The sequence below is a fragment of the Delphinus delphis genome, chromosome X (assembly GCF_949987515.2).
Source record: "Delphinus delphis chromosome X, mDelDel1.2, whole genome shotgun sequence".
NCBI classification, from domain to species: Eukaryota; Metazoa; Chordata; class Mammalia; order Artiodactyla; family Delphinidae; genus Delphinus; species Delphinus delphis.
The window spans coordinates 4,259,109-4,286,196 of NC_082704.1; positions in this window are offsets into that span (position 1 = coordinate 4,259,109).

Sequence of the window (27,088 nt, forward strand, 5' to 3'; positions counted from 1 at the left end):
ACTAGGGTTGTGTGCGTGTGTGTGTGTGAGAGAGAGAGAGACAGCGCGCAAGCTCAGATGAAGCACTTTACGTGTCTAAGCCCAGTCTCCTGCTCTGTAAAATGGGTTTATTCATACCTACCTCACAGGGTTATTCAGAAGACTAAGTGTGATCATAGTTGTGAAAGTGCCTTAGAATCTGGAAAGCACTGGAAGGTGCTTGGGTCACTGACTCTTTGAATCTCTGCAAGAGAATTTCCCGTGGTGCTAGCAAGCTCCAAGCAGAGTTCAAGCCACTTCTCTGGTTGTAGCTCCAGGGAGGAAGCACATCGAATTGGCTGGAAGATTGAAATTCGGCTGCACGTTGAAATTTTTTCTACCTGGCAAGGGATACCCTGGCACACACACAAGGTTCAAAATCCCACACTTCTCCAACTGATGGGAATCAGTATGCAAATAAGATGCTTGCTCCAGGCCCCGCCGGCAGGAAGGGGAGTTAACCTCGGCTGGGTCTCCTGTGGGGATGTTTTCCGCAATTAGGAGCTTCACCAGTGCAAGAGGCACCGTCGGGCGGGGCTTTGCTCAGGCCTCAGGCCAGCCCTTGGGCGGCCCGTGTGAGCACGCGCGGCTGTGTATGCCGGTGTGTTGGGGGAGGGGAAGACTCCCAGCAGTCCCGTTTCAATCCTCCAGAGTCTCACAGATTGCGTCCCTTTCTAGACTTCACCTCGACTGGCTTTACCACGATGCAGAGTGACAGCGATAATTATTTTTACTTTTTGAGTGCCTCCTTGTGCCGGGCGCCCTGGCAACACCTGTTGGGTGAGTAGTATTACCATTTTATTGCCATTTTACAGAGAGGGATACTCGAGCCCACAGATGGGAAATGATTTGCGCAAGGTCACAAAGCTACTCTCTCAGCTTTCTCTGGCTCCCAGGTCCCTGTGGGTTTCCGTCTTTCATTGCTGCCTTTCCCAGAGACGTCCGAACCAATGGTCTGGGAGGAACCATTCCTTTTGCCTGGGGGCACCCAGACCAGCTCTCAGAGGCACTGCAGGGTGGGGGTTGTGTCGGTGACCCGTATGCCTGTTGCTAGGGGCACGTGGGGAGTGGGGGAAGTTGTGCTTTCTGGGGAGCCCCTTTGGTCTAGCATCTCGAGCTGGTGGCCTCCAGCCAGGGTCGGCTTACATCTTATCTCTGGTATTGGAAGCCCAAGGGTGTCCTGTGCACCGCCCCCCTCCCCCACCCAACTGGCATCTTTACCTTCTGGTTTGCAAAGGGCTTGGGTGATCTGCAGGGTGGGGAGCTGGAAGTGTCAGGACCGCAGGCAGAAGGTTTGGCGGAGGGTGGCCTCTGGTGGGCTCCTCTTCCTTTGTCTTTGTGCCATACCTAGTTCCATCAGAGCCACTGGATCATTTGGCCCTCAACCAACTAAGAAAATGGCTCAGAGCCTAAGTCTCACATATGTGCCTTCTTGGTGTGAAGGGCTTAGCTGATCTGGGTCACGGGTGTCAGCATCATGCTTGGAACCTTGGAGATCGTGACCAGCTCAGTGGGAGATATCCTTGAGTCTTATTCTTCTTAGCCCATTCAGCCCTGCTGATTTTTCCTGAAAGTTCACTCCCATTGAATCCCTTCCCATGCCCCTTATAGCACAAGCAAATACCATCTCCTTACTACTGTCCTGGATGATTATAGCAGGTTCCTATCAGAGGAAGTCTCTTGACTCTCAGGCCCATCCACTCACTGCCCCAGAGTCCTCTCCCTCCAAAAGCACTCTGCGTGACACTCCTCTGTGCATAGAAATAGCAGAGCGGGTCAGACCTCTGAGGTGTATAGCCAAATTGGGGAGGTGAACATGAACTTGTGAAAAGTTGTGAAATGACAAGGCAAGCTTCAAGAACCAGTTCAAATAGATAATACAAAAGAAGATAAGTCACAAGGCAGAGTGTGATTAATTTCCCAAAGAGTTCTACTGTTCATCTCAGAGGTGGGACGAAGTGGCCATGGAGGACTTGGGGTGGGAAGAAGACTTCATCCAGGAGGTGGGCCCTGATCTGTGTCTTCCAGAATGAGCATAGTTTGGGTGGAGAAAAGGGTTGTGGAGATCATTCCCATTCATTCTAGAGTAGCGGGTGCTGGGTGTCCTCTGTAGCTGATACTGGAGGTAAGGCGCAGCTTGGTTACAGACACAGCTTGACACAAACAGGAACATACAAGATGTAGCCAAGGAGCAGAGAGGTCGTTTGCTTTCCCATCCGCTACAGGATACAGATTCCTTCAGAAGTATTCAGAGCTCTCTACCATGTGGGTCCAGTCTACCTCTCTGGCTTCATCTCCACCCATTCTAGAATTTTTGCTTCATGAGTTTTGACGCTGAATTGTTTGGTGTGTTTGGGGTCATAACTATTATTACTTTTTGGTGGATCATATATTTTATTTATTTAAAATCTCTCTTCTGCTTAATTCTGCCGCATTGAACTCACTTTGATAGTAATAGCGCCAATCCTGTTTACTTTGCATTTGTAGGTATATCTTTGCCCTTTGTTTCATGCCTTTCTGCGTCATTTTATTTTTGAGGTGTCTTGGAGCTCTAAGCCAGGCCAGAGGTGGTCAACATCAGCTTTGAAAGTGACTAGGGTGAAGCTCAGAGGCAGTAGTCAAAACACATACTTAGTCTAAGCAACTTACAAAAAGCTAGCCAGGATATCTGGATGTCTTCGCCCACTCCTCTCTCAAAGGGTAAACAGAAACCTTAGACTCTGTTGGACCTGTTGCTTCCAACTTCCTTGAACTTGCCGGGTTCTACCAGTTATAGGACTTCTGCCACACTTTGGCACTTTTTTTTAATAAATTTATTTATTTATTTATTTTTGGCTGCGTTGGGTCTTCGTTGCTGCGCATGGGCTTTCTCTAGTTGCGGCGAGCGGGGGCTACTCTTCATTGCAGTGCGCGGGCTTCTCATTGCGGTGGCTTCTCTTGTTGCGGAGCACGGGCTCTACGCACGCGGGCTTCAGTAGTTGTGGCTCGCAGGCTCTACAGCGCAGGCTCAGTAGTTGTGGCGCACGGGCCTAGTTGCTCCGTGGCATGTGGGATCTTCCCGGACCAGGGCTCGAACCCGTGTCCCCTGCACTGGCAGGTGGATTCTCAACCACTGCGCCACCAGGGAAGCCCCACACTTTGGCGCTTCCTGTGCCAGTTGTTTGCCCAAGCTGGGCCCAGTCCGATTTTACTTACAAGCCCATCTGCTCATGACTATGGCTGTGACTCGTGTACAGGTCTTGTTTCCTAGACACCTTTCCTTTCTGGAACAAGAGTAAGAACCCTCGAAAGTAGCAGCATTCCTCATGTAATAACCAATCTCTCTAAAAATGAAGAGAAGAACCTCGTATCTGTGATTCATACCAAAGTCAAATTGTAATAAAAGGAGAAATTTCCAGTCAGTAAAACGAAGTGGATTGGAAATCTGGGTAATTCCAAATCACCATCCAGGATGAAAGAGCCTGCTGTCAGATGCCACTGCAGATGCCCATGGGTGCGAGGAAGGGGCTGTGTGCTGGCTTGTGGGATCTGTCTGGACGGTGGGATGCAGCAGCCTTCAGAGAGCCCTGGAACTGGAGGCTTAATGCAGTTTGGATGGGGAGAGAGCCAGGAGAGCATTCCAGTTCATTCTAGTGTAGTAAGTATGTACTGAGGGCCCTTCATGGCAGCCCCTGTGAAACTGAGCAGGACCCTGTGGGCTCCTGGGCACAAAAGCCTTTCTGTGTCCCCTGAGTTCCAAAGGGCAGGTTCAAGCAGTTGCTAATCAGGGAAGGGAGGGGCTGCAGAGACAGGGGAGGAGCGGTCCAGAAACAATAGCGCAGCCTGGGGGCAGGGTCCTGGTTCCCCCTCAAGGGATACACATAACAATATCTTTGAGCTCTTTAAAGAACTAAAACCCCCAACAAATGGAAGGTGTTCCAGAGAGAAGGTCACAGTTCAATAACCTTGAGAACCACAGATCAAGAGACCACCTGACACCAGAAGATCTCTAGATTGAAAAGAATATGGGTCCTGCACACACCCTGATAACCCTGCCCCTTGACTATAAAACTCCTCACAACGCCCCCTGGGTTGGGACACACAGTTTTGAGGGCATTAGCCTGCTGTGGTCCCCTTTGCCTGGCAAAGCAATAAAGCTATTCTTTTCTACTTCACCCAAAACTCTGTCTCTGAGATTCAGTTTGGTACTCGTGTACAGAGGCCAAATTTCGGCATCACCTGTGTCTATGTGGTTATGTGGTGTGTGGTGTATGGGTGTGTGTTGCTCACAGACCCGGCAGACAAGCAGGCTCTAAGAATTAAGGGTAGAGAGTTCTGCCTAAGAAGAGGAAGGTTCAGTATGTCTTGAATTCAACAACTAGTAATGTGGGTTTTCACATTACTGTGCATTTTTTTCACTTGTATAAATGAGCATCTATCTTTTATGTATCTGGCACTTTACTGTTTAGAAAATACGTTCACATATTATTCAGTTAGATTCTCCAAACACCAGTTTCAGCCAGGCTTCTCATCTCCATGTTACAGATGACGAAAGAGCCTCACATTGGTTAAGATGCTTGCCCCAGCTCATCAGCCAGTAAGTCACAACATTGATATCCAGGACTTTAAACTGAGGACTTCTGAGACCTGGTTCAAGGCTCTTTCCACAAAACTACCCCTGCTGTCATCTCTCAGTATGAACTATAACAAATGACCACGATTGGGATGTTCTCTGCAAACTATTAAAATGCTATGGAAATATGGTTGCAAGAACATCTGATTTTTAGAAGTGGACTTTGTGCCTGAGGCCTCAAGACAGAAGCATAATAAAACCATTCATTAAAATATTTACATCAACTGACAGCCACAATAATTAAAAACTCCCAGCACCACTAAGCTGTGTTTCAGATTAGTCTTCTGAGTGGAGAGGCTCTTTTAGAAAGTTTATCTTCCTTGTTTCAGGAATAAGGGCTTCTGCTGAGAAGCTTTAGATCACTGGAGATGGGAGTCAGAGTGGCGGAAGGGCATTGAAGGTCTAGCCAGGCAGGGGTCACGTGCCCCTGAGCACCAAATAGAAGGAGGCCCCAGGAGGCGGATTTTCCCAATGATGGCAGCTCCCTTGCTTACAGGAGGGTTCAGTCCTGAGAGGACCTCCACCTTCCCTCCTCTCTCTACCACTAAACTTCCAACAGCTTGACCTTGAGCTTAAAAATATGGAAAATTAAAAATATACAAAATAGAATAGCTTGATAGACCACCATATACCCATTACCCAACTTCAATAATTATCAACTCAGGGCCAGTTTTGTTGCATCTCTGGCCCCATCTACTTCATATCTCCTGTATTATTTTAAAGCAAATCCCAGACTTCATAAATCAGGTAATCCATAAATATTTCAGTACGTATCTCTAAAAGACATGAAATATTTTTATAACACAACCAAAATACCATTATCAAATATAAATAGTGCAGTGATCAGTGTTCAGATTTCCTATTATACACGTGCGTGCACGTGCGCACACACACACTACAGTTTGTTTGAATCAGGATACAAATAAAGCCCATATATTACAATTGGTTAAGGTTAGTATGTCTTTCAGAACTTTTTAAATTGTAGGAACCCTCTCCATCTTTTTTTTCCCCTCATAATTTATTTGCTGAGGAAGTTTTCCTATAGAGTCTCACAGTCTGGATCTGGCTGATTGAGTCTCCACGGCTTACCTTAAGACGTTCCTCTGTCCTTAGTGTTTCTCGTGAATTGGTTGTTGTATCTCGAGGCTTCATCTGATGCAGATTTAACTTGGGGCCGGCAACAGTGATGCGTCATAGATGATGTTGGTCACCCTACATCCTGTCTAGGTGCCTCCTTTTTTTTGGTGATGCTAGCAATCATTATTGTTCAATGCCTAGATCCATTACTTCATTACCGATTGCGCAACGGTGATACTCTAACTCTAATGACTTCTTCATTTATTAGCTACAATACTTCTTTTTAAAAAGAATTTTATTGGCGTATAGTCAATTTACAATGTTGTGTTAGTTTCATGTGTACAGCAAAGTGATTCAGTTGTACATAAACATATATTCTTTTTTAGATTCTTTTCATATAAGTTATCACAGAATATTGAGGAGAATTCCCTGTGCTATACAGTAGGTCCTTGTTGGTTATCTATCTTACATAGAGCTCCAATACAAGAGAAATTTCCCTCATCTACTATTTGGTTGCCCAGTGGTTTAGTCCATAGAGAAATGCAGGATTAATACTTGATTCTTTCCCTTTAATTATTAATTTCCAAAAGAATAAGTTGGCTCTCTTTCATTGCACTAAAGTGACGAAGTAGATTTTTTTATAATGAAATCATGAGTTTAAATATATTTGATGTGTTCAATCCATTGGCAGTTATTATTTTTTTTTATTTTATATTGGAGTATAGTTGATTTGCAATGTTGTGTTTGTTTCAGGTGTACAGCAAAGTGATTCAATTGTACATATACATATATCCATTTTTTTCAGATTCTTTTCCCATGTAGGTTATTACAGAATATTGAGTAGAGTTCCCTGTGCTATACAAGGACCTACAGTAGGTCCTTGTTGGTTGTCTATTTTATATATAGTAATGTGTATCTGTTAATCCCAAACTCCTAATTTATCCTTCCCCCCACCCACCTTTCCCCTTTGCTAACCATAAATTTGCCAATCCATGACGGTCATTATTTTTTTGATATTCAAATTGTCCCATCTTTGGCCAATGGAAGCCTCTTCAAGTTGGCTCCCTGAGTTCTTTTGCCCTGACCCCGAGAGCCTTTGATCGTTTCCTTGTTCTCCGGTAAGACAGGGTGCTCCAGGCTCATCTTGTACATTTCCTGCTACAGACCTAGAATCAGCCATTTCTCCGAGAAGCCCTGTTTCTTTTAGGGATAAATGATATTTCAGGACTACAGTCTGCATTTTAAGGTTGCTCATTGCTACTGGGTTCGTCATTGTTTCTAGAGCTTTTCAGCAGAAGAGCTACGAAGTGTATTATTTAAAGTAAAATATATCATGAGTTCATACTGATGCTTCCCATTCAAATTCAGGACTACAGGGCGTTTATGGGACATCTTCTATCGTACATCCACATCTCTGTTCCTACACTAAGAATCCCAGTATTCAAGGCCACGGGGGATAATAGAATTAAAATATCACACAATTACTTATTCAGTTTATCTCATCATACAAACAAAACTGTCTCAGAATAGCAATACTAATGCTACCACCACAATATGATTACTATAAATAATTTGCACATTTTTTTGTAGTTCGTATACTTAAAGCAAATCTCACTAGGGATATACTATCAGATGACTGTGTTTAAAAGTCATTGGGAATAGTTTCTCTCTGCCACCAGCTACACACACAATTAGATTCATCTATTTCATTTTGCTTTCAGTTCGGGAGTTTCTGTTTTATAGTGTTGTTAATATTCTTTTTTGTTTTGTTTTGTTTTGTTTTGGGGTTTTTTTTTTTTGCGGTATGCGGGTCTCTCGCTGTTGCGGCCTCTCCCGTTGCGGAGCACAGGCTCCGGACGCACAGGCTCAGCGGCCATGGCTCACGGGCCCAGCCGCTCCGCGGCATGTGGGATCTTCCCGGACCGGGGCACGAACCCGTGTCCCCTGCATCGGCAGGCGGACTCTCAACCACTGCACCACCAGGGAAGCCCTTAATGTTCTTTTATGATTACATAATATGGTTACATGATTCTGAAGTCAAATCTGTAAGCCAAGGTACATTCAAATAAATCTAGATTCTATCCCTGCCCCTTTCATCCTGTTTCCTCCTCACTTTAGAAGCAACCATTTCAAAATTTCTTAGGGCTCATCCTTCCATTTTTTAATGTTTTAACCTGAGAATGTTCATATATCTTTTTTTTTTTTTTTTTTTGGCCGCACCAGGTGGCTTGTGGACCTTAGTTCCCCGACCAGGGATTGAATCCAGGCCCTCAGCAGTGGCGCCGAGTCCTAGCCACCGGACCACCAAGAAATTCTCCATATACGTATATCTTGGCATCCTTCCTTTCTTGGAAAAAAGATAGCATGATATGCACATTTTTCTACACCTTGCTTTTTTTTCCCCACTGAAAAATAGATCCTGGAAATCACTTTATAATATCTTCTCATTTGTTTACCAGCTGGGTAACTCCGTTATGTGGACGCACCACTGTTTGTTCAACCAGTCCCCTATCGAGGAACATTTGGGCTGATACCAGTCTTTGCTTTTACAAGTTGTTCTGCATCAAATAGCTTTGTGTATATGCATTTTCATATTTTTGCCAGTATCCATGGGATAGATTCCTAGGACTGGTATTGTCGGGTCAGAAGGTAAACATACACATATTTTTGCTACATATTGCCACATTTCTCTCCACAGATGGGGTACCATTTCACATCCCCACCGGGAAGGTTGATAGCATTTGCATTCTTTTTGGTGCCTATAGTTTAGCCTTCCATGTTTTTTCTGTTGTTGAAAAGCCAGTTGCAAGTATTGATAGTGAGAGGCAGGAGGGAGAGTGATTTGACATACAGACTCTGGGGTTGAACTGCTTGCATCGCAAACCCTGGCTCTGCTACTTAGTAGCTGTGTGTTCTTGAGCAAATTACTCAACCTCTCTGTTCCTGAGTTTTCTCATCTGTAAAATGGGGAAGTGAGGAAAACTTCCTAAGAGGGTTGTTCTGGTTGATTAGATGCAATAAGCATGAAGTATCCATGGAGTAAATGTTAGTTACAGCTAGTATTAGTTAAAAATCTCCTTGTAAGAACCCTCTGAGGTGGGCACCAGCCCCTGTGTAGAGATGAAAAAACTCAAGCATAGAGAGATGAAATCATTTGACCTGGGTCACAAGGCTGGAGGGATTAGGCTGAGGCTCAGGCCTGTCTGCCGCCAAAGCCTGTGCTATCTGGAGGGATGTCGTGCTGCAGCCTTCCTGTAAAGGGCCAGTCTGGGATGAGCTGGGGCACAGGTAGCCGGGGATAGTCCAGGCTCCACCCCCTTCCAGGGACTGTCTTGGTTATCACACCACTCTTCCAGGCCTGCCATGCTCCCTGCCCTTCAACTCTGAGGCCAAATTGCCCACGTTCCCGCAATCTCTACAGATCTGCTGGGCTGTTAATGAGCGGGGCCTGATGAAGAGTGAAGACTGAACTTGGTTTTCCTGGGCCCTCTTCCCTCTGCCTCCTGGCTGGAAGCCTTAACCCTTGCTGAGGGGAGAACCTCCTCCCCTTAGGCCTTTGCCCGCCTGATTTTCCAAAATTTAGCAGAGCTCTCCAGACTTCACCTCCTCTCTTGTATTCCTACCACAAAGTTATGCTGACTCTCCTGGACCCTCTCGCCTGGCTTGATCCCCAGGTGACCTGGAGTCTTGCACGCTCAATAAATATTTTTGCTTTGAATCCATATGCAAGAGGAAGTGGGAGGTGGTGGTGAAATTCTTTCTGTATGTAATTGAAAAACAATGCTCTGAATGATGGGCCATTTGTTGCTCCCCGTGGAAATGATTTCCTCCTTGGTGCGGGGTCTTCAGGCGTAGGTCCTATGTGGCCCAATCTGCTTGGCTGGCTCATCGAGCAGGCCTTTCCCCAGGTGTGGGTAACTGAGACAAGGTAGAAATTTAGCACATAACTCATTTTTTATTGTTAAAACTGTTTTGTAGAGTACCTACACAAATCATGAATACATCTACAAATCTCTGCGATCTTTCATCTCCTACCAGAAGCACATCCAGATTTGGGGGCCCTGAAGCTTACCGAATTTGTGTGACCCTCCTTAAGAAAAGCAACCCCAATCACAAATTCAAAATTAGGTACAAAAGTCAATATTTACTTAGGGAAAATAAATCACAGAAATCACAAATTTGGAAGGCTGCCAAATACCGGAGACATCATAAAATCCAGAAAAATAGCACAATATTTTCACTAAGCAGCTGCCTGACATATTCTTTAATCACTTCTGCATATGACAATTTTATAGGATTTTCTGTGGAGAGAGTTGGAAGATCATTTTTCTTTCCTCTATCACTTTTGGTTGAAATTTGTTTTATATTGTTGATCGTTTAGAAACTTTTTTTTTCCTCCCAGCTTCTCAACTTTTAGTGGGTAATTCGTCTAATTACCAATTGTTTCTGTTGTTGTCAAATTTAAGAAAACCTCTTTCTGTCTCTCTCTCTCTCTCTCATTTTAAATCTCTATTTAAAATTTGAAAGACTTTTCCAAAGACTAAGCTTCTGACTCGGTACACTCAAGCCCTGTTCGTCTTCCACTATCTGCCCACTTTCGGTACCAGCTGCTATAGGATGTGTGCACAAGCAATATGGCTTCTGGACCTTTATGTCATGACCCCAGGTGAGTCAGCCTAGTGGATGGTAGGAGCGTCCCGGAAGTCATTCCTACAGCAAGATGCTTAGGGATAATTTAACTAATCATGGAAGTAACTGCAAACCCCATAAATATACCCCACCAAACTCAAAATTGATCTATCCCAAGTCAGCTTCCCCTAGCCCGTTCCCCAAAATGTTTGAGGCCATTCTGATGCCACTGGACACAAGGGGAAATGGGATTGAGGGGCAAGTCAGAGTGGAAAGGCACGGTAGGCTTAACCAACTGTGATGAAAACATCTTACTTTTGCAAATTTAAAAAAAATATATGGCCCTGTGAACACATTGTTAATTACCCTGTACACGCCCACCCCTCCCCATCCTGCCAATCTCTGGGTCCCTAGAACATCATACAGGGCCTGTCAAATTGCTTTTTTTGTTGTTTGTTTGTTTGTTTTTAATTTTTTGGCGTACCACGCAGCATGTGGGATCTGAGTTCCCCAACCAGGGATTGAACCCAAGCTGCCTGCAGTGTAAGCACGGAGTCTTAACCACTGGACCACCAGGGAAATCCCAAGGGCCTGTCGAATTGTTGAATGAATGCTTTCAAAGCCTGACCTGTTTCATGGACCAAGATTTGAAGAAATTAAAAACTCTCTTCTATCGATGCTCTTTCTAACTTGAAGTCGTAAGACTTTTTTTGTTAGGGATAGATGTTAGCCTCGTGCTCCAAGGCAGGGACTAGGGTACAGTAAGCAAACACCCAGGGCATGCAATTCAAGGAGGCACTAGATCCCTCACTGACGTCACCCCTAGTCCCAGCCTGGTCCCAGGCTTTGCCTCTTCTAGAAGGCTCCTTGGGGGAGTGAAAAAATTTAGTTAATATTGTGCGTGGGAAGCCCCTTTTCTCACATTTTTATTTGTTTATATAATAAGTTCCTTGGACTAGGTTCCTAGAAGTCACATTAGTAGGTCAAAGGGCATGAGCGTTTTTAGGGCTCATGAATAAGTAAGTACCCTTATCATCCCCATCATGCACATGAGGAAAATAGGAACAGAGAAGTTTAATAACTTGCTGCAGGTCACACAGCTAGTAAAAGGCAGAGCCAGGATTCAAATTGAAATAGTCTGACACCAAGGCAGCCACCGCACTGTGGAAAGGCATTATATCTGTGTTATAGTAGGTACAGATAATTTTCCACTCTTATTTGTGTCTTAAATTTTGCTTGTGATATTTTTATACAGAGATTTTTAAATACATATCTGGAGTCAAACTTATCAGTGTTTTTGTTTTACGTTTCTTTTCCTTTCATGTTTAGAAAACCTTTCCCCATACCATGAGCTGGTAAATATTTACCTATGTTTTGATGGACTGTTTGATAACTTTCTTTTAAAACTTAACTCTTTAATTCATTGGAGTTTATTTCGATGGAAGAGGTGAGGTGAAAGTTTTCATTTATTAAATAGTTGTTTGACATTCTGCCACTGTTATCAAATCCTGAGCGTAGAATGGAGATGATAATGATCTCTACTCTGTGGGGTCATTGTTAAGATAAAGTGAAATAAAAAAAAATTTAAACACAAAGTAAAAAATTAAACCAGCACCCAACAAGAATTAATCCTCTTTCTCCAAATCAGTCTGCCCCACTCAGGAAAGGTTTCTCTGGCAATCGTATATTTACATAACTCTCTTCTGTACTTGTTTCCTGGTCTAGAAAAAAGAAGGGTCCTTATCTAGTTTTTCAGTCCTTAGAATTTTATGATTTCTCCTTGAAACATTTTGTGAACAGTTTGAAACAATTTGAATAAAGTTGACTTCTCTTTTTTTTTATTTTATTTATTTATTTTTGGCTGTGTTGGGTCTTTGTTGCTGCACGCAGGCTTTCTCTAGTTGCGGTGAGCGGGCTTCTCATTGCGGTGGCTTCTCTTGTTGGGGAGCACAGGCTCTACATGCAAGGTCTTCAGTAGTTGTGGCGCACGGGCTTAGTTGCTCCGTGGCATGTGGGATCTTCCCAGACCAGGGCTCGAACCCGTGTCCCCTGCCTTGGCAGGCGGACTCTTAACCACTGCGCCACCAGGGAAGCCCAAAGCTGACTTCTCTGAAAGAGTTATGTTTCATTAATGAGCAGGTACTTCTGCTGTTTTGTCTGGGGAATGATATTTAAACCATTGATTCATTCATGATGACGGACTCACCTATTAAATTAAGGAAATCAGTGTGTTCCAATTGGTTACTCAAATTATTTTGATGGGAAAATGATTGAGTTTGTATTGACCTGTTTCTTCCCTTTCATGAGTATTATACTGTGGAGTGACCACAATTACAATGGGCATGTCACTTGAATAATCACAAACGTGATGATCTGAGTAACGGTGGCATCCTCAACACTTCCCTCTCTGTCTCACATTCAAATCATCACTAAGTTCTGTTGGCTCCACCTCCGTAATATAACCTGTATCCATCTATTTTTCTCTCATCCCATTGTTCCTACCCTGGTCAAGCCACTATCATCTCTCTTGGACCACAGCCCCTGCTGGCCCCCTGCTTCTATCCCTGCTCCTAATCAGTTTATTCTCCATGCAGCAGCCCAGGGTGATCCTCTTAAAATGCAAGCCATATCTTGTCATTGCTCTGTTGAAAACCTAGCACTGGCCCTGCAGGTTGGTGTTTAATCTTAAGAGTGTGGTCCTTGGACTACCTGCATAAGAATCACTTGAGACATTTAAAAAAAAAATATGGGGCTTCCCTGTGGCTTCCCTGGTTGAGAGTCCGCCTGCCGATGCAGGGGACGCGGGTTCGTGCCCCGGTCCGGGAAGATCCCACATGCCGCGGAGCGGCTGGGCCCGTGAGCCATGGCCGCTGAGCCTGCGCGTCCGGAGCCTGTGCTCCGCAGCGGAAGGGGCCGCGACTGTGAGAGGCCCGCCTACCGCAAATATATATATATATATATATATATATATATATATATATATATATATATATATATATATATATATGTGAATGCCTAGGCCCTGCCTGAGATCTACCAACTGAACCTCTGTGGGTGGAGCCCAGGAAATCATATTTCAAACAAGCATCTGCATCAATCAGTTCCCTTTGGGATTCAAATTCTTGCTGAGAACCCCTAGAGGCCAGTGACCTTGACTTTGTCCTGCCTCCTTCCAGCTGGATCTAAGACAGGGCCTGGCACAGCAGAGGTGCTTAGGCTTTCCGGGTTGAATGGACAGGACGGAGGGTACAGATGTGTGCATATTTGAACAAAAGCTTGGAAGCAGGGGTCAAGACAGGGAGGACTTAGGATTGCAGACTGAGGTGTTTGATTGGCTTTGATGTTTGGGATGTTTCCAGCTACTGCCTAACCCATTCCTCCCTCCCACACAGCCCGAGGTCTGCCTGGCCTGACTGATTCTGTAATCCTTGTTTCCCATAACTCCTGTGTACGGGTTTTGTATTACTGTGTAACAGACGACCACAAACTGAACCACTTAAGCCGATACACGTTTATTATCTCCCAGTTTCTGTGGATCAGGAGTCTGGGCACAGCTTAGTTGGAGCCTCTGATCAGGGTCTCACAAGGATGAAATGAAGGTCAAGGCTGAGAGTTCTTCTGGTGGCTTGAGTGGGGAAGAATCTGTTCCAAGCATCAGGATGTGGGCAGAATTCATTTCCTCGTGGCTGTACGGCTGAGAGCCTGAGCTTTTCGCTGGCTGTAGGCCAGAGGCCACCTGAAGTTCCTTGCCATGTGGCTTCTTCAACACGGCTGCTTCCTTTATCAAGGAGAAGCCTCCTCCAGTCTGGTGAGGTGGTGTCTTGCGTAACAAGATCATTGTGGGAGTGACATACAGTCACCTTTGCCGTATTCTGTAGCTCAGAAGCAAGTCATACCTACTACCCACACTCAGAGGCAGCAGAGTAGGCAAAGACATGAACGCCGGGCGGTGGAATCATTGGGGGTTACCTTAGAGTTTGTCTGCCACACCCTGTCATAGCATTGCCACTGGCCCAGGAACTCCTTCAGAGAAGGTTCTCCTCTCTCTTCTGGCCCCGCCATCAGCCATCAGCAGTAGCGAGATCTTCAGCCGTCCTGCCCTGAGCCGTTGACTCTTCACATCCTAAGCCTTCTCCCAGGATATGCGGTCACTGTGGGTCTAGCTCATCTGGGTTGCTGAGATCATAGTGCCACGAGCTCTGCCGTCCCGGGAAGCATTAATCTGAGTGATGTCAGTAGCCTCCGCACGTGTGACTGGTAAGAAAGGTGACTGGGAGGGGTATGTGTGTGGGAGCAGTTTCACGTTTATGCATATGTATGTCTCTGCCTGCTACTAGTTAAAGTAGTGCTGGGTTCGAGGACTACTGGTGGGGCTACTGAGATTTCATTCTTGGGTGTGGTCCACCTGGAAGAGCTCTAAGAAGCTGCAGATTGTGGGGAAGCCTTGCTTTTGAACTCATGGAGGAGCACTGAGGTAATGAAAGCATTCAGAATTGAGAGCCAAGTGGGAAAGCAAATCCAGAAAGCCAGAGAAGGTAGTCCAAAAGGCAGCCAAGCTGGGGCTCGCAGCGTTGGGGCATGGAACCTGGCGTGGAGTAGTGCGTGGGGAGCAATGGGTGATGTCGTAACACATGAAGGGTCTGCAGGACGATGGCCCTGTTGCTCAGACATGATGAGCGACTCTTTTGAACATTTAATTTTACATTTTCATGTCAAATATCTGTTGATTAAATGAATCTCCTTTACTTAGACACACAATGTGTGTAGGAATTTGATGTTCTGTATAATGTATGCTCAGGGTCAGGTCAGATTCTGTTCTTGACTCGACAAGAAATGTGGACTAAAATAGCATTAAAAGCAAGTGATCTTGTTTTCTGGGAAAAGTACCTCGATGAAGGGCCATCCGGCTATCATTCTGTTCAGGCAAAGATTGTTCAACTTGTTCTCTCTTGATAAATTGTCTCGTGGAGTCACTGGGCTGTTAAACATTGAGCTTTGCACAGTCCGGTTTTTGAACCCTGTTCTGCTTTCTCCTCTGTGGCCCTTCAGATGGGCAGGCAGTTAGCCAGATCTGTTACAGAGGGCAGATAGTCTAAAAGGCCTCTATGCACTTGAATGTTTCAAAGGTCTTTCAAAGAATCAGTGAACAGACCGTGTGAGGTGTAGACAAGCACTTGGGCGCGTCACCGGTGTCTTGTTCTGAGAACTCCATTAACCGAGCCATGCTGGCTAAGGCTGGGAAACCTAGCGATGAAACCATGAAGAGGCCATGGCTCAGTAGTATTCCACTGTTAATCACTTTTAATCTGCTCTCCATTTAGTGGCTCAAGAGACTTCTTAATCATGCAAATCTTATCAGGTCTCTTTCTCTTTGCTTAAAAGCTTTCAGTGTCTTTCTATGATTCTTAGGCTAAATCCCCAAATCCTTACCACCACCTCCGCGGTCCCTTTTGCCTCTTACAGCCTCATTGTGGGCCACTTCCCTCCTTAGCGTCTGCCGTCCAGTCACACGGGCTGCCTTTGGATCCCTCAGAAGATGTCTATTCCTTTCTGCTTCTGGGCCTGCCTTTGCACGTGATCCTTTTGCCCTGAATACCCCCTTCTGCTCTTTTTACCTAGTTAACTCTCATTGATCCTTAGAAGTGTTACTCAAATGTCACTTTGTCCAGGAAGCCTCTGTGACCCTCCTTTGAGATGAGGTTAGTTTCGGCTGTTGTTTGGTCTCCTGGAAGCTGTGTGCTTCTCCTTTGTAGCGCTTAGCACCAGTGTAGCCATGTCATTAATTGGATTCTTAATTGTTTAATGGCAGTCTCCCCCTCTAGACCGTTGGCAGAGGGAAGAGACTGCCTCTCTGGGAAGGCAGAGAACATGCTGTCTTGTTTGCTATGGTAAACCCAGCACTGAGAACGGGGCCAAACATTTCAGAATCCATCCTTCTAATAAAATGCAGTTGTCCTTTGGACTGGCCAATATCACTTGGAGTATGGGATTAGGAATGTATCCATCTAGCCCTGCCACCCCCCAGAGCACAACTGAGCAATGCAAGCATGCATCCATCCCTTTCCTGAACAAATTTTTTTTTTTTTTTTTGCGGTACGCGGGCCTCTCACTGCCGTGGCCTCTCCTGCCGCAGAGCACAGGCTCCGGACGCGCAGGCTCAGCGGCCATGGCTCACGGGCCCAGCCGCTCTGCGGCACGCGGGATCCTCCCGGACTGGGGCACGAACCCGCGTCCCCTGCATCGGCAGGCGGACTCCCAACCACTGTGCCACCAGGGAAGCCCCCTGAACAAATATTTATAGAGCACCTCCTATGAGTGAGGTGCTGAGACTATCATAGTGACCAATATTGTCTCCAACCTCTTGGAGCTTATAGTTAATTCCCTTCAATGACCTTGTTTTCATGTCATCAAATAAATGGCTTGACTCTTCTGGATTTATATTGGGACAGCCCGAGCCATGGCTCGTGATGTGGTGTGGAGGACGCCTTAGCTCTCTTGGTTCAGTCAAAGCCATTTTCTTCTCGCGATAAACTTGCCCTGGGACTTTAAAATCACTAACCACAGCCCTTCTTCTTCATTTCCTGTCTTTACCTTGTGCTCTGCACCCTCATCCTCTTCTGAACCGCACCTGAAGTCATCTTCTTTCTCACGACTTGAAGGCAGATAGGATGTTTGTCCTCATCCTTAGAACAGCAGCTATTTGTGAAACGTTAGAAAGACCAGGCATTAGGTGAGTGGGACACGTTCTCCCGATGTACTGAAAGCTGTTCAGTTTGTTTTCACTCCCTACCGTGTGTCCAAGTGGGCAGCACGGCTTTGGTTCTGAAATCTGTTTGCATTTCGTGGTGGTTTTAGTTCATTACGGACATGGACTTATTGAAATACAAGAGAAACACACGACTCCAAGGAACCAGAGCCCGCTCTCCGTCTGTGATTTTTCAAGAATGCGGATTCATGACGTTTTTGAATGGATCAGGGTACCTCAGCTGAGAAACACACATAGAGAAAAACCGCTCTGCAGAACAGCTCACGCCGTAGTGCAGACCCAGGCCTGTGTGAGCCGCCTGCGGTCCATCTCAGCACGATGGGAAACCCCCCTCCCCATCCCCTAGAGCCAAGAGTCTCCTGAAATTATGGACCAGGAGGGCTTGTAAAATCTGTCATTCCTGGGCTTCCCTGGTGGCGCAGTGGTTGAGAGTCCACCTGCCGATGCAGGGGACGCGGGTTCGTGCCCCGGTCCGGGAGGATCCCACATGCCGTGGAGCGGCTGGGCCCGTGAGCCATGGCCACTGAGCCTGCGTCCGGAACCTGTGCTCCGCAACGGGAGAGGCCACAGCAGTGAGAGGCCCACGTACCGCAAAAAAAAAAAAAAAAAAAAAAAAAAATCTGTCATTCCTTAGTCCCATACAGAATCATCTGACCATGGGGAGAGGAAGAACCTTGTCGGTACCCCATTTATTTAGTTTGGGAAGAGGTAACAGAGTACCCGTGTGTGTGTCTTGGTTCGAGCTCACGAGTTTTGGGGGGGAAACTTCTTCTTAGGGGAAAGAGCCCCATCCCTCCTCTTTTCAGAAATGCAGGGGCCTCTCCTGTGACAGACTCAGCTCCCCAGCTTCGCCTTTAATGGAGTGAGCAGATTGCAGTAAATTTAATGACTTTATGAAGATAAATGTTTCCCTTCCGAGGCTCCTTCTTGTCAGAATACATTTAATACCGCCATTCCTTTGAGAACTAAATTCCTGTAGCACTTTGCAGCATATTAACATGTTTTTCTCACCACATGAAATTGCACTTCAAGCAAGAAATAATGTTTCTGCCTCCCTTTGTACATTTTTATTACTGCCAATGAATAGGAGTAAATTAACTATTATGGCTAACATTATTCACGGGGACAAATTCCTAACTCATTTTACAGAGAATAATAAATAACGGAATGAATAAGATGCCTCCAATTTCACATGTGAATTATCAAAGATTCCTCAGAGTAACGGAAGAGAGGCCGTCATGTTTATACACAAAATACAAATATCCAGCCAGCGTTGAGCATCACAAGCTACGCCATCTGACAGTCACCTGCGTTGGGCTACATATATAACCGTGCTGCCCCAGGTCCCCGAGTCGGGGGGGCCAAATTCCCATCCATCACCCATCCTCAGCCACCTAACACACGCTCTAATTATACACTCAAAGAGCTATATTTAGCTTTTACAAAATCTAGTTACAATTTCCACATTTATCACTTGATTCCATAGGCAACTTCAAGACCAGGGAGATTTGGTTCCCGTTAGTGACATTACAAGGCAAATTACACTCGAATGGGAACCGCCAACGTCCTGGCCGGTGGCTTTCTCATTTTGAATTGCCTTCAACAGTCCAGATTCCAGTACAGTGACGTAAGTTGAACACCTTCTCGTAGCCTGTTCTAATGGGATTTTTGCTGTACCATAAATTGTCAAGGACCTGAAAGGTACAAGCCAGCAGGATAATAGGGAACAGAACAGCGCACACACCCTTCTGGAATATTATTCGACTTAATGACCTTCCCAGATCTCCGTGGCCGCATCGCCACATCTGTGCTCTCCCTGCCAGACATCTATTGAGCAGGGACCATGTTGGGGTGCAGGATACAAATGTGAGGGATTTCCAGCCTCCCTGAGAGAACGCATACTGCCTGGTATCCTTGGTTACTGGCCTAAAGGGGCCACAGGATGAATGTCTGCAGTGGGGGGACGGGGCTCAGGGAAAGAGGGCGAGCCTGGTGGAGAGGAGGGCAGGGCGGGGAGTCCTGCCAGGCAGTCACGTGCCAGAAGCAGATGTATGGAGGCGGGAACGGGCAGGGACACTTGGGCAGGGAGTGAGGATGCGTCCCTTCCGTTTGGCCTGTCATCTTCACGCATGCCATTAATTCAGGTCTTCCCCTAAAAACATGGACTTTTCGGACCTACGTGCAGAACTTTGCACTAACTTGATTAAGCCTGTTCTTCAGAGTTCCAGTTTAGCATCTCTTCCTTTCAAATGACCATGTGTCCTTATACTCTTCAATATAGTTTCTTTCCCTCCCAGTTTCATGAGCTCTGTTTCATCTACAAGCCATCAATGTCTGCCTCCGAAGGTCTGTTGGAAATTGTCAAACTAGACAAGCTCAAGGTCCCCCTCCAGCTAACACGATGGAGTTCATTAGAATTGTGGGTGCAAAAGTTACAAACTCACTAAACTGCACTGTGATGTATGGAATTGGCCACCTCTTCTTTTTGGAAAATTGGGATTGAATTTTGCCTTTTCTACTCTTCACGTGTCATTTCTAGTCTTACAAGAGAAATTCCTCAAGGATTGACAGACTACAACTGTTCCCGCTCTGTGTTGGCCAATTGCCAGGCCAGGAGATAGGAACTTATTTAGAATAACTTACAGCTGCCCTTTGGTAAAATATATGTATTTTCTGATTACAAAGTTACTGAATAAAGTTTGGAAAACACAGAAAAGTAAGAAAAAATTTAAATCACCAGTAACCCTACCTCCCTGAGGTCCCTTTGTTAGCATATTTTTCTGTGTTCCTTCAGTATGGTTCTATGCACACACAGGTGTACACATGAATGCATAAATGGGTGCATTCTTCTAATTACCCCCATAGGATAAATTCTTATAAGTAGAAATATTGAGTCAAACAATATAGATTTTTAAGGCTTTTTATGTCATTTGGCAAATTGCCATTCAGAAAAGTCTTACCAGTTAGTTTTATTGATCTTTGCTATCGTTTCCTTCATTTCTTTTTCATTTATTTCTGATCTGATCTTTATGATTTCTTTCCTTCTGCTAGCTTTGGGGTTTTTCTGTTCTTCTTTCTCTAATTGCTTTAGGTGTCAGGTTAGGTTGTTTATTTGAGATGTTTCTTTCAATATACATATCCCTGCCCCTTTGCCAATTGTGTGTATCCTCGTGCTTAAAATCTTTGCCAACGTGATAGGCAAAAAAGAAAAATTGGTATCTCATTTTCATTTTACATTTCTCTGATTATCAGTTTTGTTAGGCATTTTAATTTTATTGAACATGTATGATGTGTATGTTGTAAGTGTCTATTTCTGTCTTTTGTGTCTTTTGTGCTGAGTTTTTTTCTTACTGATTTATGAGAGCTTTCTGTATATGAAGGATACACACTCATATTTGTTGGAATATTTGTTTTGTTTCTCATTTGCTTCAGATTCTTCTGTGAAATAGGGATGATTCTGTGTATTTTGCAAGGCTGGTTTGATGGTTAGCCATCATGAGTCAAGTCCCTCACACCGTGTGGGGCATGGCAGATGCTCAGTATAGGATAGCTATTACTATTGTTGTCATCGATTAGACTTGTAATCCACACCGTATGGGTATGGCTGTTTGGGCATTTCCCCCACAGCCCAGATCTCTGTGCAGGAAGCCCTAATACTAAAACTGCCTCCAGGCAAGCAAAGGGCCCCGTCACCTTCTTCCTGCAGGGCTATTCATCAGGCTGGCTGAACTTTTGAGGGGTGACTTCAGCAAGAGGACACAGATCCTGGTGCCACCAGAAGGGTCTGCAGAAGTGGCACAGCATGCCTAGGGAGTAGTTGTCACCATTCCTAGCTGACTACTGAGGAAACTAAAGCAGAGGGGACTTTAGGGACCTCCTCAAGGTCACACAGTAGCTGAGGAAAAGCCGAGTGTGTGACATCTCAGAAACCAGCCGTAGGAAATTGAACAGATTTGCTCTCTGGGCTGAGGATTTCTCAGCCATAAAATGAACGGGTTTTAGTAGGTAATCTCTGAGACCCTTGGAACTCCATCAGTCTGTATTTCTGTCAGAGGATCTGTGGGTCTAAGAATAGCCCTGATTCATTAGTCATAAAATTCATCATATTGATTCACAGTTGCCCAAGGCATTTTGTATCCTTTGCAACTCTTGGTTCTGTTACCTATGTTGCCAGTGAGGAGGGGGTTGGGAGGTACAGGAACAAGCCTCCTTATTTTCGGATTTGATTCCTAATCAAAATCCCTTCTGTAATACAAAGCGCAGGTCCGCCCTCACAGGCTCCTCTAACTCAACACGTCCCAACTCAATTCAGTTTTACTTTCTGGCCCCAGAGCTATTCCTTCTGGAAGAGCATCCTGGCTCCACCTGATAGCATTTCTCATGGCTTGTAATTATGCCTGTCTTGGTGGTGTTATTTGCTTAACGTCTGTCTTTTCTGGGATTTCTGCCCATCAGGAGGTGAAAAGCGGTCCCTTGGTGTAATGGTGCATTTTGACCTTGCCTTTCTTACAGAATGTTCCACGCCATGTTGCACTTGTTGATTGAGTTATCTATCTGTGGCCAAACACAATGAATTCCTTGAGCACAGGGCATGTTACAGACTGAAGGTTTGTGCCCCCCCCCCCCGCAAATAAGTATTTTTTTAATTATTTTTTTTTTGCATTTATTATTTTATTTTTTAACATCTTTATTGGGGTATAATTGCTTTACAATGGTGTGTTAGTTTCTGCTTTATAACAAAGTGAATCAGTTATACATATACATATGTTCCAATATCTCTTCCCTCTTGCGTCTCCCTCCCTCCCACCCTCCCTATCCCACCCCTCCCGGCAGTCACAAAGCACTGAGCTGATCTCCCTGTGCTATGCGGCTGCTTCCCACTAGCTATCTACCTTACGTTTGGTAGTGTATATATGTCCATGCCTCTCTCGCTTTGTCACAGCTCACCCTTCCCCCTCCCCATATCCTCAAGTCCGTTCTCTAGTAGGTCTGTGTCTTTATTCCTGTCTTACCCCTAGGTTCGTCATGACATTTTTTCCCTTAAATTCCATATATATGTGTTAGCATACGGTATTTGTCTTTCTCTTTCTGACGTACTTCACTCTGTATGACAGACTCTAGGTCTATCCACCTCATTACAAATAGCTCAATTTCATTTCTTTTTATGGCTGAGTAATATTCCATTGTATATATGTGCCACATCTTCTTTATCCATTCATCCGATGATGGGCACTTAGGTTGTTTCCATCTCCGGGCTATTGTAAATAGAGCTGCAATGAACACGTTGGTACATGACTCTTTTTGAATTATGGTTTTCTCAGGGTATATGCCCAGTAGTGGGATTGCTGGGTCATATGGTAGTTCTATTTGTAGTTTTTTAAGGAACCTCCATACTGTTCTCCATAGTGGCTGTACGAATTCACATTCCCACCAGCAGTGCAAGAGGGTTCCCTTTTCTCCACACCCTCTCCAGCATTTATTGTTTCTAGATATTTTGATGATGGCCATTCTGACTGGTGTGAGATGATATCTCATTGTAGTTTTGATTTGCATTTCTCTAATGATTAATGATGTTGAGCATTCTTTCATGTGTTTGTTGGCAGTCTGTATATCTTCTTTGGAGAAATGTCTATTTAGGTCTTCTGCCCATTTTTGGATTGGGTTGTTTGTGTTTTTTGTTATTGAGCTGCATGAGCTGCTTGTAAATTTTGGAGATTAATCCTTTGTCAGTTGCTTCATTTGCAAATATTTTCTCCCATTCTGAGGGATGTCTTTTGGTCTTGTTTATGGTTTCCTTTGCTGTGCAAAAGCTTTGAAGTTTCATTAGGTCTCATTTGTTTATTTTTGTTTTTATTTCCATTTTTCTAGGAGGTGGGTCAAAAAGGGTCTTGCTGTGATTTATGTCATAGAGTGTTCTGCCTATGTTTTCCTCTAAGAGTTTGATAGTTTCTGGCCTTACATTTAGGTCTTTAATCCATTTTGAGTTTATTTTTGTGTATGGTGTTAGGGAGTGATCTAATCTCATACTTTTACACGATGACCCAAAACCTATGGGATGCAGCAAAAGCAGTTCTAAGAGGGAAGTTTATAGCAATACGAGCCCACCTTAAGAAACAGGAAACATCTTGAATAAACAACCTAACCTTGCACCTAAAGCAATTAGAGAAAGAAGAACAAAAAAACCCCAAAGTTAGCAGAAGGAAAGAAATCATAAAGATCAGATCAGAAATAAATGAAAAAGAAATGAAGGAAACGATAGCAAAGATCAATAAAACTAAAAGCTGGTTCTTTGAGAAGATAAACAAAATCGATAAACCATTAGCCAGAGTCGCAAATGCATATGTTGAAGCCCCACCCCTAATGTGCTGGTATGTGGAGACAGGGCATTGGGGAGGGAATTAGGTTTAGGTGATGTCCTGGGGCCCTCATGATGGGATTAGTGCCCTTATAAGGAGAGACACCAGAGAGCTTGCTCTCTGTTTCCGCATACACACACTGAGGACAGGAAACATGAGCACACTGTGCGATGGTGCCGTCTACAAGCCAGGAAGGGGGCACTCATCAGAACTGGACTGTGCTGGTACTCTCATCTTGGACTTCCAGCTTCCAGAACTGTGAGAAAATGGTCTATGGTATTTTGTCGTGACAGCCGGAGCAGACGGAGCCAGGGCACATTTTCCTTCTCTTTGGCCTCCAGTTCCCAGCACAAAATAGCTGCTCAGTATTTTTTGAGCTGGCATCAAATAGGTGCTCACTAAAAAGTAGGTGCCGAAGGAAGGACTGTGTAGCTGAGAAGCCCAGCCATTCTTCAGGTTAGAGCCCACATCCTGGTCCCCTCCTCTCGGCACATCTGTCATACAAGACGCCGAGACAGCTTGACTCCAGACTGATTTCCCCTCCCCAGGCTCCCACTGTATAAAGGAGTGAGAACCAGTTCCCAATGTGAAAGTGGCCAGGAACCAAAATCAATAACAAAAATATCAAATTACATGAGGCCTCACACAAACTTGTTGTTGACCATCCTTTCCTGTTGGAAGAGTCATCTGAGCCTCCCAGGAAGAAAACAAGGGTTCCAGAAAGAGACACTCTCAGGAAAGACAGGAGGGTAACCAAAGGTCCTTCTGGGGAATGCCCTGGTTTTGGATGCCCCCAAACTATGTCCAACTCCTGCCAAATGTCCAGCTCAGGCGAGGACACAAACCCCTTCCCTTGGTTTCTTGCGGTACAGCTGAGGCAGCCCGAAGTCTTCAAGAGAACAGAACACCAAGAGAGGGTGGCCAGGATGCCCAGGAAGTCCAGCTTCTTGGGTTCCTCCCAGCCACATGCAGGCTCAGGAGAACCCCAGTGGCTGCTTCTCCTTTGCCCTTCTGGCCCAGGGTCCTTCAGCTCCAGTGTGTCACCGTAGAGACTGCCAGCAGGCTTCTGACTGCAGTTGGGCAGCCGTGTCAACAGGAATACCCTATCCTGCCCCAGCCTGGAATCTGCCATTTGTCCAAGCAGCTCTGATGCCTTTGAGTGGGGAATCTAAACCTATGTCTGGGGCCTAGGTGAGCTCACTGCTAGTAGGATGGCCGTAGGTCTAGCTACTTTCAGTGGACACGGATGGGAAGTACACAGGTGTATATGTGCCCCCCACCCCAGCGTCTTATTTTAAGTTGCAACTTGATCCTGATGCCTTGAATTCTAATCTAAGGTTCTATCTCTTTTTCCTCAATTCCATATTTGTATCTCTTTTCTTCCAGAGTGAGAACTTTGGTTTCCAGCAATATCAGTATATGTACTCATTTGCTCAATACACTAAAAGTAGTTTTGGAGTTGTCACCAATACTATTACCCACAACAGGCCTACTCAATCGAATTCCAGCGTAACTGGGGACAGAGGTACCACTTCGTTACTGCTAGGTGAGGGTGGAATGCTCAGTTTACCACTGGGCCTTTGTTGACACCCAGAGCTGGGTAGGGGTTCTTGTTACTACTGGGTGAGGGTGCAAGTTCATGCTCCCCACTGGGTCTCCACCGATCCACCTCTGGTCAGGAGAAGAAGGACGGAGTTCATTACCTACCACCCTCCACCTGGCACAGGGGGCCGGGCTGATTCCTGGCCAGAGGGCATGGGAGTCCTGGCTGTCCATTTGGCCTTCTAATACCCCGCTCTGGCAGGCAGTGGGAAGAGCCTATCTTTTCTTTTTTTCTTTTTTCATCTTTTTGGCCGTGCTGCGCGGCATGCGGGATCTTAGTTCCCTACAGTGGGAGCGCTGAGTCTTAACCCCTGGACCGCTGGGGAGGTCCCCGAAGAGCCCCTCTTGAGTGCAGGGCAGAGGTGGGGTTTTGGCTTCCCCCGTGTTCCCACTGCCACCATGTGAGCGTAGCCTTGCGTATCAGCCAGGGTTCTCCAGAGACAAAGAACCAATAGGATGTGTGTGTCTATATAAGGATATTTATTACAAGGAACTGGTTCACGTGATTATGGAGGCTGACAAGTCCAATTCTGCAGTGCGGGCCGGCAGGCTGGAGCCTCCAGAGAGCCAGCGGCTCAGATGAAGTCCAAGGCCGGTGCAGCCCCTCCCCTGGGACGGCTTCGGGAAAGCCCGCACGCCTTCGCCTCTTTTGCCCACAGCTCCTGGGAGCAGCAAACAAAGCCAGTTCCTTGCACGCCGAGGCCGGTGCCAAGAGAGGTCACAGAGCAGGGCTCTGTCCTGTGTCCTCTCAAGCACGAGTAGGAAAATTAAAAACGAGAAGCTCGTGACATTGAGGGTCAGGCTTGTCTGTGACTGAGATGAATTACGGTGGCGCGTCCCTGTCGTGTCAGGGCAGTCTCACATGAAATACTCTTCGGGCTTTCTGAAGAAGGGAGGTAAAAAAAATTTTTTTTAATTTAATATCAGTCATCACATCTAAAGGTTTGAATGGAAAATACTTGGAGCTGAAATGCCTACGAAGGCTCTAATAGCCCTCAAGGCCTGGCGGACGTGGCGTCCACATCAAAGAAGCTGCAGTGGTTCTTCAATGTCTCCAGCCTGGCTGTGCCACCCTTGGCCTTGATCCTGGCTCAGGGGTCTTGAGTCATTTTTCTAGAAGTCCCCAAGGGAGACCCACGTACAGAGCTGAGAAGCAGTGGTTACACGATCAACTCCAACCTCTTTAACGTGGCACGGATGGGCCTTGAATGGTCCGATGCTGGCCTCCCTCTCACCCAGCACTCCAGCCAGTAGGACACACTCCTAGTTCAAGAAATGGCCAAGCTCTAAGTCTTCCCTCCCGTGAGCTCTTCTGCCTGGAGCATCCCTCCCTCCTCTGATGGTTGTCTGCATAGCCAACAGCCACCCCATCTGGGAACCATCCCCCCTGCAGTAGAACCGACATCCTTGGGTCCCCACACAGATTTTTCTCCCAGTGTTTCCTCCACTTTTGTTCCTTCAGGTCTCAGGGGAATGTTCCTTGAATGCTTTGTCCTTAAAGCCCTAGTGCCTGGTATGAGGCGTGGTAAAGCGGGTGAGGACAGGGTGCCTAACCTTGGAGATTTTGGAAGGAAAACAAAAGGAATCACAGCGTGGAGCGCCACTATGACATCAGTAGTTTTTGTCGGAGCTATTTTCTTTCGCTGAGTGTGATTTCAGACTCTGAAAAGTCAACAGCTAAATGTCACTCCGATCAGCGGGATTGACCACCACGAACAAAACTGGTTGGTTTCCCTCTTTTTCAGAGAAATCTTCCTGGGGAGAGCTGCTTGGGGGACTTAGTCATTTCCTCAAGGGATCAATAGCTCGCCAATTTCGTTCTGCAGAGCAGTGTCGAGCACTATTAAACAGGTTCCACGAGTGTTATTAGATCTTTCTGAGCCAGGTTTTTTTTTTCAGTACTGTGGTTTGTCCTCTTAAACTTAAGGCAGCCAGACCTTTTTCCCTTACATTTTTTAAAAACGTTTTTAACTTTTATTTATTTATTTATTTTGGCTGTGTTGGGTCTCCGTTTCTGTGCGAGGGCTT